The following is a 13,128-nucleotide window of genomic DNA, read 5'->3' as shown; positions in this document are numbered from 1 at the left end:
TCTTTATCCTCTATAGATGAATGTTTCTGTTAGTGTGCAAGGGAGATAAATACTGCTTTCCCCCAACACCTTTAATTATTTGGCAAAGCTATATCGAAAATCCTCTCTCTACTTTGTTAAGGCTCCAACAGTTCTCAAATGCACTTCTCTGCATTTTACTTTGTACTTCTCCTACCCATCTCTTCAAACCAAAACTTTACTTTCCAAAGCTTACACTCTAATTAGTCTGGTACTATTGATGCTATAATTAATGAAAAACAAGAGTTGGGTTACAGTTACTTTAATATAATCTCCCTCAGTGTGATGTAATTCAGATTCTGGAAAGTCAGCTCTTTGAATTCACAGCCAGCATTAGACCAAACCTTACCACCAAGTCATCAAAGCATAACCATCTCTGTACCGACAACATTTGCATAATGTGTAACTGTACTTAGGTAATATGATTTACTCACTCACTCAAGTTACTTAGATTTATGACTCATCAAATTATACATTAGCTACATGGGATTGATTCACATAACACGCTAGGTTAACAGTATAGCTCAGTAGCTTATCATTCAGTCTGTTGTGTAAATTAATGTGTATGTCAGCTTTTCCTAACTTGACAAACTTGAGATATCTTGAACTGACACATCTCAAAATTCTTTACAAAATAGACAATGGCTAGAAAGCTGTAAGTGTATCAATTTGAAGGTTGGTTTAGCAAAACAAAATCCAACAACAAAAATACACTTTTATGGAATCCTACAAATCTGCCCAGATTTTAATGCTGCTTCACTGTTCCAGTGAACAGCATATAGTAAATGAGATGCAAACTGGGCTCTAGCATATAGTGGAGCATATGGATATGTATGATGTTTGACATGAATCTATTCAACTAGTGCCACAAGCAATTTGATCTTACGTATTTCCCAAAGAGTAATACCAGAATCATAGTCGGGCTATGGAGAAAACAAAATAATCGATAGAGGTATATAATCTAGTTCAAATTTTCCAGGAATTCATATATTTTATAGTATATAAATAGTATTTTAATTGCAGGAATTAGCTGATCACTGATAAAACTGATCTTAAATTACGTTAGGGGGTAAAAAAAGGAGCTGTTGGTGGCTCAGGATGCATTTTATACATTTTCACTGCTGCAGCCATAATTACTCAACAGATTTTTTTTAGTGGAGGTGGGGAGGAGAGAGAGAGAGAGAGCAGCTCTGCGGATGAAGAGTTTGTAAAAGACTAGTCGTGATCGGCGGCTCTTTAAACCAAGGCAACTCGACATCTTCGGGAGAAGTACCACGCCGGATCGATTCCTACTTTCGCAAGCACCAAAAAAAGCTCTGCAGCGTCCAGTTCGGAGGTTCGCACGTCCCACCTCCAGACGGTGTTTTAAATGCAGGAAATTTCACATCCGGGAAACGAAAAGCGAGCGAAGACGTGGAATGCAAAAGGGGGGAGGAGGTTCCCCCCCTTCTTCTCCCTCCCTCCCTTCTTCTCTAATGCTATTTGAAGTAAGTAAACCCCCCCTTGGCTGGAGATGGGGGTGGGGGAGATCTATCTTGCCCTTCCGAGCTTTGGGAAAGTTGCATCCTACACAGTTGCCTCAGGTGCCAGAGAGGCAGAGGAGGGCAAGGGGAGAGAAGCACCGGGACTGCGGATCCGGGAAGCACCAGGAATCGTTGGGGAGGTGTTTTGGGTGGGGGTGGGGGGGATTGGAAGGAAATTGCACGGCTTCTGCCACAGCCAATCCCGGCAGCGATCACATCAATGCAAAATAGGAGCACAATGGAGCTGGCAATAAGCACGCTGCAGCCAAGCTTGGAAGCGGGCTGCGTTTGGCTGACGGGCCGCCCCTCCAATGGCAGGAGCTGGGGGGTCTCCGGGTAACCAGTGGCGGCGAGGCGGGGGCGTGCCGGTGTTAGGCTAGGCTGTCCTTGCAGGGTGTCTGGGCTAAACTTCACCAAATAATAGCTGTTTGTATTTTGGCTTGCTGCAGGAGCCATTTTAGGTAAGTTGGGCTCTGAACTTTTTATTGGAGCGACGGGCGCTCGCCCGGGAGCGCTCAGGGTGCAACCAGCCCGACCCGGGGGGGGACCGGCTATGAATGAACTCGGGCTGCCCGGCCAAAGCCGGCAAGGCGCTAAAGAGCCCAAAGAGCTGGCGGTCAGTCGGTCGGCCGGTCAGCCAGGCGGCCCGAGCTCAGCGTGGAGGGGGTTGGGGGGGCATGCCGAGCGCTTCGTTCTCCTCTCGGGCACTGTCATGGCGTTGAGGAGGCTCTGCCCTTGGGAGCGGACCTTTCGGGCCCTGGGCGTCAGGGAGGGGGCGGCTCATGTGATGCCCTCTGCGCAGATTTGCTCAGCAGGAGAAGAGGAGGAGGATGCCCAGCGAGCGGCGGTGCCCCTCGCAAAGCACCAATCCCCTCCCTTAAAAAAAGAATGGGGCTTCGGGGGGGGGGTTGCGACCCGCAGCTCCTCCCTTGGCCGTTCTCCTACGGCTGCGACGGCTCCCGGTGACCCTCTCGCCCCCCAGAAGTTCTCTGCGCCTGCCCGCTGTTTTGCATGGGTGGCGGGGAGGAGGAGGAGAAGGATGCGCCGTCCAAGCCCAGCTGCGCCTCCCTGGAGTCTGGTCCCACGCACTGCAGTTTGCTTTCCCTTTCCACCCCACCTCCTCCTTCCTCCCCCCTTTTTTTCCAAGGCGCTCTTGGCACACGCGCGCGCGCTCGCACACACACACACAAACACAAGAGTCCTGCCCACCTGCCTCGGTTGCGGATCCATCCCCAGTACGTCCATGAGTCATGTGCGTTCCTGCAACCATGACCAAGTTTGGTGCAATTTGGGGGCTAGAGAGAGAGAGGTGTTAGTTAGCGTCGATGGAGAGTTGGAAACCCCCGTCCGCTCCTCTCTGCATTGTTTTGTGTGTGCTCTCCAGCGGCGTTGCCGTCTTTTCTGCATTATGATACGGGGAGAGCTGGTGTAATACGGCTTGCAAATTATTTGGGGGAAAAAAACACCAAGTGGAGATCCTTGAGACTTTCAGGGCAAAACGAGCAAATTGGGATCTTGGATGTTCTTGGATAAAACTAACTATAGTGCAGTGGTGGATTAGGAGACGTTGCATGATAACCTCTTGTCTGGTGTCCTCCAGACACGGGAGGTCCCAGAATCCCCAGCCAGTGCAGCTGTTGCCCATGCTGGTTGGGAATTGTTAGAGTTCTAGTGTCAGAATATCCATTGAGGACCATGTTCATTAAGCATCCCAGAATTGATGGGCATTCTGCACAATACAGAGGAGCCTATCTATAGCTTTGTGTCAGTAAAAAAAATCCCACAGACTTGGAAAAGTGACCTTGGGAACTAAGAGTTTATATAGTATGGATGTAATGTGATAGATGGTATCTTGAAGTAGAACCTTTAGTTGAGTTAAAAATGTTTCCCAATCCCCCTATCCTTTTTTTTTGGAATCCATGAAATGAGTATTCCAAATAATGACTTTGGAAATGCTGCTGATACAAAAAACAAACAAAACCCCCAAATAACAGATATTAATTGTGTATAATAAAAGCTGTAATTTTAAAATATTTTATACTTTTACAGTTTTATATTGTAACATTGCAGCGAGCAACACAATTTAAAATCTACAAAACCATCTCTCTCAGGGTTTCATTATACACAGAGCAAACAAGGGCATTTTCTAATCCTGAAATGATTAGAAAACAAACCAAGCTGCTAATGAAAGCAATTAATGAGTAGGATTTTCTGTACTGCAATAGCAGCTGTGGACAAAACTATCATCATTGCCGGATCATATTTTCCTCCTCTTTTGCTGGGTGCAAATCACACACATAGATTGTTTGTGACTTTGCAGTGATATATAAGTCTCATTAAAGTAACTTCTCATTCATTCTATTGCTGTCGTTTCCTAGTGAACCTGTGGTTGGATTACAAAGCTTTAATCACTATGTTGATGATTCCTTTGGAAATTCTTTATTTCTTATTCTTGGTGCTTTTTCTGATAGAGTAGAATTGAGTTGGTTGGTCTAAAGTTAGTATAAGAAGTTAGAGGTAAACCTGCATGCTAATAATATAAAGAGAAGGAATATAATCATATGAAACCGTTCTCTGCACTGATTTGACTTTGACAATTGTTTGATACCTTAAATTTGGAAAAATAGGAAACTGCTCATGCGTTTTACGGTATATTTATGAGATTGCTGGTTGGCTTATTGGGCATAATAGAGCCGCTATAGTTTGTTGAATAGACTGGACATGCCACAATATTTGATCTTTAGGCTACTGATCTGTTGGGAAGGCTAAAATGGGATTCTGTTAAACATGTATGTTATTGTGATTGCCTTGGAGAACATTTAGTTTGCATATTTAAATTAAATATGGGATAAAATCAATCAGTAACCTAGAATCCTATGATGTTTCTGAATTATCACTAAAAGATTGAACCAAATGATGTTCTAATTCTTAGTATCTATTTATGTTGTCTCCTTTTCTATTTAGAGGCATTGTGACTTTAATCTGTTCTTTTAAGCAGCCCAGTTCACATATAGATTTTTCAGAATGTTTTATTACTTTCCAGGCAACTATTGTTTTGTTGAGGATGATCTAGTGACATTCTGGTGAGAGTATTTTAATATTGCAGCGAGATCTATTGAAATAATTTCTGGGCTTATCATATCAATTATAGACTTAATTATTTTGTAGTACCTTGCTATTAAGATCATCCTTTCATTAATATGATGTGCCTTTACTGACCGTATTTCTATACTACCTTTAAGAATCTAGAAAGAATTCATTAATGTGAGAAAGAATAATCTCACATTAGCAACTTTCTTGTCCTACCCCCATTGATAAAATCTCACATCCAACCTCAAAAACTGTCCCATAGGACTGGAGCCTCGCTAAAATAGAATTTGAATACTGTATACTTAAATGGTGGGAAATGCTCTTCCTGTTGATAAATTCAATTTTTTGACAGAAACATGCTATTGGATATCACATATTTGGATTAATTTTCTGACATGCGAAGCAGCCATGGCAAATAGCCAAAACAAAAAAAAATGTTTACTGTGGTTGTGCCTTTTGTACAATCAGTGAATATAAAAATGCAAATTAGTTTTCATGGTTTTGGCAGTAATTTAAGTATTTATTATTATGTTATCATTTTAATAGATTAAAACCAGAAATGAAACTATGCATTGATTGAGTTTATCTCAGTATCATAGAATTTATATGATTATAGAGTTTAAAGGGACCACAAGAATAGTCTAGTCTAGCCCTCTGCAACATACAAAAAAACTTTAACTCATTCATAAGAGGTGGCTAGCTTTTTTAAACATTTCCAAAGATGAACCCTTTAGTAGAGAATCCCATAGTTGCATAGATTTTAACTATCAGGAAGCTTTACCTTATATTTAAATCAAATCTAGGTAGCTGAAACTCATACCTGTTATTTCTGTTTCTGGTTTCTGTTGCCAGAGAAAACAGTTCATGGTACCTTTCTTGGAGCTTCCTTTTATGTACTTTAACACAGCTAACATTTCTCCTTTGTCATCTTAATGAATGTTCAAGGTCCTTCAGCTGGCCATCAGAGAGCAGATCCTGAAATATCTGTGTCATCTTTTTTGTCCTCCTTTTGAACCATCTCCAACTTGTCAGTATTCTTTAAGTTTGATACCTGAAGTTGCATGCCAGTTGTGGTCTCACCAATGCCAACAGGAAAGAAATAATGATTTCCACTGGTCCTTTTGATGCTTCCCAGAGCTGAGTTAGCCCTTCTAGCAGCTGTCTGACACCACTAGGTCACATTTAGCTTCTCAATAACTTTGTCAAAGTCTGTTTTAGAAGTAGCCTTTTCAAGCCATGTACATATGTCCCTCATTTTTTCACCTCCAAATACCTGACATATTTCCCTCTTAAGAAAAATCTTTTTCTTCTCTGCCTAGTCTTCCAACCTGCCTAGATTAGGCTACAATGTTGTTTTATCATCCTAAGTATTCTAGACTTTCTAATGTTACATCATTCATAAATTAGCAAATAGTCCAACAGTGCCATCAATAAAGTAACTAATTGAAATGTTGAATAATAGCACCCCAAAATTTATCCCTCTGGACTCTCACTAATTCCTACTTCATTTAACTACACTTGTTAGTGAGAATGCCTGTACAACTTTGTCAGAAGCTTTGATGAAATCAAGATTAATTATATCCACAGTATTTGCCTTGTCCCCTAGAATAATTACTAAATCAAAGAAGGAGACAATGTTTGTATTATCTTACCTTTTTTTTTTACAGAGCCATGTTGGTTCTTTGTAATCATGGCATGGCTTTCAAATGGCTTGCTTTTTTACTGCCCCAGTAAAAAAAAAAATCATGTTTCATGTTAGGATCATTGGTCAATAATATGTGAATCCTTTTTTCCCTCTCTTGTTCCTGCAGAAAGTCAAATTTGCTCCTCTTAAATCCATCACCACTTCCTAATTCTCAGGATCAAAATAATTGACAGAAATCCTGATAAACAGTTCCTTTATAATTCTAGAGTGAATGTGATTAGAACCTAGAAACATTCAAATTAGTTGGAAGTTATTTTGCTATATTTTATAGATTGGTACTCTCCTTCAATATCTTTTCAAAATGCAACTACTTAAACATCATCTTACCTCATTAGAGCAATATATCCAGGATTTTCGGATGAAACTCTGTATATGATAGCTGTATAGGACATTTAATGTATAAATCTCTATGGAATTGCTTCATTGATAGTTTTAAAATACTGGGGTCCTGTTTGATTGGCGATAAAATAATGCATATAAACTGGTATGGAATTTTGCTAAAAACACATTCTTACCTCTATTTGAACATTTTTATTTAAAAGTCCTAAAGAAGCTATTCTTGGCAAAATTATTTAACTTTATATTTTCCTTTAGAGATTTTATTTTAATTCCATATTTTACTTTAGAGATTAGACTTGCTTTGTTCCAGCTTAATTAGACAGTTGCCAGTTTCATACATATATGAATCAGTACAAGTTGTCTACAGCATTTTCACAGCTTGGATTTGGAAATCTCAATTAAAAATGCTGTAGAAAGGAGGAGAGGGAAGATTTGGATGAAGTGGAGTTTGTACAATGAGGCAAATCAGGGAATAGGTTTGAGTCTATTTGCTCCAGATTTATTTTGGCATAAAGGATGAGAGGTCTTGCCATTGCAAAGAAACCTGAAGTCCAGTAACTCAGCAGAATCAAGAGGCATTACTCCCCATAATTATAAATATATAGGTTGAAAATAGAGGAACTGTATTTTCTCTCACAAAAATGAACTAAAAAATCTTAAAACAATAAGGCACAGGGGAATGGAACTTGCTTCTGTGCAGAAGTGTACATTTAAATATTGTTATGCAACTTTTATATACCAATTAAATAGTTTTGGAAATGTAGCTGAAATTATTTCAAAGCTATAGTCATGGTCTCTCAAAGACTTTCTTGTCTGTTTTTGCTGCTCCTAAGATTTTAAACTCATTTATTTCTTAAAGCATGTCTATAACTGCCCATCTTTCAACCAACTCTAAGAGGCTCCCAATCAAAGTGTATGAAGTAGGTATTTTAAAGATGTATTTGTGCAAGATAGTAATGAGAGTAGAACTACTAGTTCAATGTGATTTGGAAATTAACAGCTTTCTACTTAGTAAAGTTACTGCCAAATTATTGGTATTAAGGTGAATGGCACATCTGTACATTTGATTGTGTATAGTCTTTATTTTGGCACCTCTCTTGTCTCAATAAAATTTGCATTGGAAATACAGTATTCCAGATAAACTGTGATTTTATTGTATCTTTTTTTTTCAATAGAGAGAATATATGTAGTTGAACTGTGAATGCTCCCTGAACAGTTGTTTTCTTGCAGACATTTCATTACCTAAATAGATGACATCATCAATGCACTGATTAGCTAAGCACTGCACTATTACCGTAGTTTACATAAGAATTACAGAAACTGTGTTTTTATCTAGTTATGTTAGCAATGTGAGCCTGTGGTTTCTGTCTTATATTTATGTCAAGCAGCACCTAACATTCTTAACATTTCTTACTAATTCTGATAGTAGCCTTACAATTAACTGTTAAGATCAGGATCTGGGAATTTTAAATTTTTTTTGTTAGTAATGGTTTTTTTTCTTGCCTTATTAGTCAATTCTACAATTTTGTATTGGGTAGGAAGTTCACCTTTGAATAGTTCTGAATCATTTCAAAATACAAGTGGGTCATAGTTTACAATGCTCATCAATGCAAAAATACAATTCATATAGAAAACTTGTCATATCAGAAGTAAATTAAATTTCATATTTCCTTTCACTATATTGTTTATTTATTTACGTTCATTTTCTGTGTCCCATTTATATGGGTATCCACCTCACACAAAGTGATTCTGGGCAGACAAAAAAACCCCTACTATTAAAAACATACCACAAAACCAATGAAACATAAAACAGTAAACAAAAATAAAAATAAGAGGAGATTATTACACATAATACAGCCAGAGTAATTTGCCAGTTAAGTAGTCAGAATAGATTGGATTGAATTTAAAATAAGGGAATCTGTTTCATACGCTGATATTTTAAATAAAATATTCTCACATGTTGCAAATCAAGAGCATCCTTAAATCTAGAATAAAACCAAGCGGGCATCTTTTCCTTTCAGCACTGAATTTCTTTTAGTCCAAAAGAAAACCGAAGAGGCAGGACCTTAAGCTGTTTTAACAATCCTAATGGAAATATGTTAAATGACCTTTATCTTTAGACCCTATTAAAATGAGAATATTGGTTAAAAATTCATAACCTGTACTCAGTTACATTTTCAGGCATTTGGTTTTTTTTAGCTAGCTTTCAGAATCTCAGACTTTCAAAAATTTCTTATAAGCATGAGGACCAGAAGTTTATTATTTCAGAATAACTACTGACTTTTGCAGGTGCCAAATGGCATAAATTGTGTACATAAAATATATGTTTATAACCAAGTGCACTCCAAATACATTGGACCTCTGAGAGGAGAATACATCCCTGGTTATCAGGATTTGAAAGCTGGGCTATTACTATCACTGTTACACATAGATGTGAAACATGAAGCTGTCTTGTGTTGGAAAATACTTACATATATTGTAAGATATTGTAAGATACTCAGACAGGACTAAGACTTTAGGCTGGCCAAGTGTCATCCTTTCCCAGGTTTTTATTTTCTGTCTCCATGTGGGTTAATACGTAGACTGGAAAATAAATCGGCCTTCCAATTCTATGATTCTAATCATAGAATGGGCAGAGGCCATTTATACCATCAAATTCATGTAGGAATCCAATTTACGGTATTTATTATAGATTTCCAAGGTTCAACACTGTTCAGTAAGAACCAGGTGATGGGCAAGGGCATTTTGATGGACCTGAATAGGAGGAGGCATCAGGATGTAGCTCCCAGCACAACTTTCATGTCCTTACAGCTCTACCTTTGCAGCTGATACCTAGCTGTTGCCCTAATTGCTAGCTCTGCTTCATTGCCTCCTGCCCTGCCAACTCCCTTTGGCAATTGAAACTCTGCCACCTTACTCTGTTCATTGTGCCTTTCCCTGAATCCTGGGCTAACAGTGGGAGAATTACCTGTACCCAGTATCCTATTTTGTCCTCTTATTACTTCAGGTTTGTTCATCTGTCTCCAAAAGAGTTTCTCATTCTGTATGTTTTGAATTGTGCACCTGTAAATCTTTATGAATCTTTTGATGTTATAAGTGGAAAACATTACAAGTGAGAAATATTACAACTTTTGAAAAATCAATTATAAATAATGAAGCATTTGCTTATCAAAAATATCAATATACTGTATTAATAAAACTCTGAGATGAATACTATAGATTATAATATAAAATTAAATATAGATTTACTAAATCTAAGTAAATATAGATTTACTAAAAGAATGGAGTAAATATTTCTAAAAATGCATATTTTGAAACATAGTAAAACAATTCAGATAAAGAACGAATAACACAACAACGTTGCATAAAAATGGTGTAAAGGCAGATTTTCAATAATAGCAATAGCAATATAGATTTATAAAGCTTCACAGTGCTTTACAGTCTTCTCTAAGTGATTTACAGAGTCAGAATATTGCCCCCAACAATCCGGGTCTTCATTTTACTGACCTCGGAAGTCTGGAAAGCTGGTGAAATTCAAGCTGCCAAATTGCAGGCAGCCAGCAGTTAGCAGAAGTAGCCTGCAGTACTGCAAGCTAACCACTCCACTGAGGCTAGTTTAAACAAATGGCTTAATGAAAATCAAACAGTCTAAATTTGATTTATTCGAATTTCTCATTTCTTTCAGAAATTTAGGATATTTGCAGTTACTTCAGTCACTCTAAGGACACGGTTTGGACCGGTTTAGGTGAACCAGATGCACATTTTACATCTGGTTTGCTGAACCGGTAGTTGCAATGACTGGTTCGCCCCGCCCACCTCACCCCTCCGGGGAGTCTCCACGCAGCCCATTTTGGATACCAGATAAGTGCAGGACCCACCAGGAGGCTCTGGGAGAGAGAAGTTCCAGAAGCCTGGAAACGGGCCCATTTCTGGCCTCTGAAGCAGCCGTTTTCACCCTCCCAGAGGCTCAAGGAAAGTCTCCGGAGCCTGGGGAGGGCAAAAAATGGATACCCCGGAAGTTCCAGAAGTCTGGAAATGGCCCATTTTTGGCCTCCCGGAGGCTCGAGAAAAGCATCCATAGCCTGGGGAGGATGAAAACGCCCCCTTCTCTGGTGCATGGGGCGGAGTAGGCCACGCCCACCATGGCCATGCCCACCTAACAACTGGTAGGAGAACCGGTAGCTAAAATTTTTCATCCCACTTCTGTTTAACAGTAGTATATGTCAGGACAATTATGGCTCCATCCCCTTTTAAGTCACATCACAAAAAGGAATGGGACTTTTACTCCAATTACATTCGCCATTTTGACCTCCCCGTTCTGTGCTTCCAACTATCCATGACCCACCTGATATAGATCGATGATATTTATTGCAATTTATCAGAGTAGCACAACACATGGTATAAAAGCAAGAGTGTATTTTTGTAAAAGAGTCTGAACAGATAGATCTCAAGTTCAGGAAGATCTCATAATACTGTAGTTGATTTCTAATTCAAGGTTCTGGGTAATCCTACAATAGCACAGTGAATAAAAGGAAGTTAGAACATTTTTCACCTGCGCAGCCAGTTAGTAAAGGAATCACTTTCATATATAGCTCTTATATATAAGCTTGACTAATCACCTGAAACACAATTCTTCCTTTCATGTCGATGGTTTGATTCTTAATTTTTGCCTTTGTGATTTGCTATGCATTGTTGGACTCAGGACCTTGCTTAGATCAGATTAGATGGTTCAACCTCCACTTATGTCTTTTGTAGTCAAAGTTTAGCTTTTGAATTTGCCCCTACTCATAATAGTCCTGTCATGCATGTTGAGAATATGAATGCATTTCATGTTTGAATTGAACTATGAATCCAATTCTGATTTTTTTGCCCATCCATGATCACACTGTTTCTCTATTTCAGTATGAAAATATCTCTGAAACAATAATGCAATGAGTCACAGGTTGTGTAGTTTACTACTAAAATTCTCCTGTCTGTTTGTCTCTGTGTAACCTTTAATTGGGGTTCAAATCAGATTGTGGGTGTGGTAGCTCAGTGGCTAAGACCCTGAACTTGTCGATCAGAAAGGTTGACGGTTCTGCGGTTCGAATCCCCAGCGCCACGTAATGCAGTGAATTCCTGTTACTTGCCCCAGCTTCTGCCAACCTAGCAGTTCGAAGGCATGTAAAAATGCAAGTAGAAAAATAGGGACCACCTAGGTGGGAAGGTAACAGTGTTCCGTGTGCCTTCGACATTTAATCATGCCAGCCACATGACCACAGAATCATCATCAGACAGCACCGGCTCTTTGGCTTCGAAACAGAGATGAGCACCACCCCCTAGAGTAGGGAATGACTAGCACGTATGTGTGAGGGGAACTTTTATCTTTTTAATCTTCAATTAGTCCAAATAATGCATCTAAGAACATTTTTTTAAATCAATGTACCTAAAATATACCAAAATTTGGGATCCATTAGTCCTGTATAATAAAAATTTCAAGGATCTTCACACAACTTGTATTTGTTGACCACTGCAGCATTGCCAGTCAGCTGTGATCATATGATCATGTTTTCCAATGCTCCCTGCCAACTTTCCACAAGCAAAGTCTATGAGGAAGCCAATAGGAAGTTGTTCCTCTTCCCACTGTTTTTTTTTCCTTTTTGGGGGGGGTTCATTGTGTTTCTCTGTTTAAATAAGGAAAGATGACTCCATAAATCATGGATTATCTAGTTACTTTTAATAATCTTTAGATAATTTCCCTGTATTTCTTTAGATAATCTCCCAGTATTTGCAGATGCCCAGCAAGGAAGTTTCTAATGAATTATTTAAAAATGTACTTTTTTGTGAAGAATGGTTTATGCAGGTCATGAGTAGGATGAAGGTGCTTTCCTTGTTATAGCAATCCAGCATATCTGGATGGTTCCAGGATGAAGAAAATTTATATGAAATTATCTATCAATTTTTAAAGAGAGTAAGATTTTGCCTTTTGTATAATTTGTAGCAAATCATACATCATCATCATCGTTGTTATTCTTGTTGCACAATCAGCCAGATTTTTAGACTGGATTTAGCATTTTTATCCACCTATCCTGCCAAAGATTTGAGATAGGTAGATGTTATGATTAGATTATATAACCTGTGGGCACAAAATAGAAGAAAAAAGATAACAAAATACAAAGATCTCCAAATGAAAGTAGAACAACTGTGACAAAAGAATGCAAAGGTAGTACAGGTACCTTGGATGCAATCCCAAAGTTACTAGAGCATCACCTGAACACCACTGGTATTGCCAAAATCGCCATCAGTCAAGTGTAAAATGCAGCTTTACTTGAAACAGCTTGCATCTTGTAGTGATATCTTTAACACCATAAAACTACAAAATCTACATCTGCCTCTCTGGAAAGGACTCAGTAGATTGATAACAATGTCAAATCCAGTCTAAATTATCTGGTGCTAAATCTGGTATTATTTATG

General features: G+C 38.7%; 1 protein-coding gene across 5 annotated transcripts in view; it reads left to right on the top strand.

Moving 5' to 3' along the window:
• Positions 1-1,924: 1,924 nt before the first annotated feature.
• CHD6 (chromodomain helicase DNA binding protein 6) overlaps positions 1,925-13,128 on the top strand; it is a 178,905-nt gene continuing 167,701 nt past the window's right edge. For 4 of the 5 annotated variants that reach the window (XM_070744909.1, XM_070744907.1, XM_070744908.1 and 1 more), the window contains exon 1: positions 1,934-2,002. The gene's annotated coding sequence lies outside the window, so the exon portion shown is untranslated. Of the gene's footprint in view, positions 2,003-13,128 lie in introns of all 5 variants that reach the window. The other variant, XM_070744910.1, reaches the window with a different exon arrangement.

The sequence above is a fragment of the Erythrolamprus reginae genome, chromosome 3 (genome assembly GCF_031021105.1).
Source record: "Erythrolamprus reginae isolate rEryReg1 chromosome 3, rEryReg1.hap1, whole genome shotgun sequence".
NCBI lineage: Eukaryota > Metazoa > Chordata > Lepidosauria > Squamata > Dipsadidae > Erythrolamprus > Erythrolamprus reginae.
The sequence above is the reverse complement of the archived record's forward strand: the minus strand, read 5'-3'. Positions and strand labels throughout refer to the sequence as shown.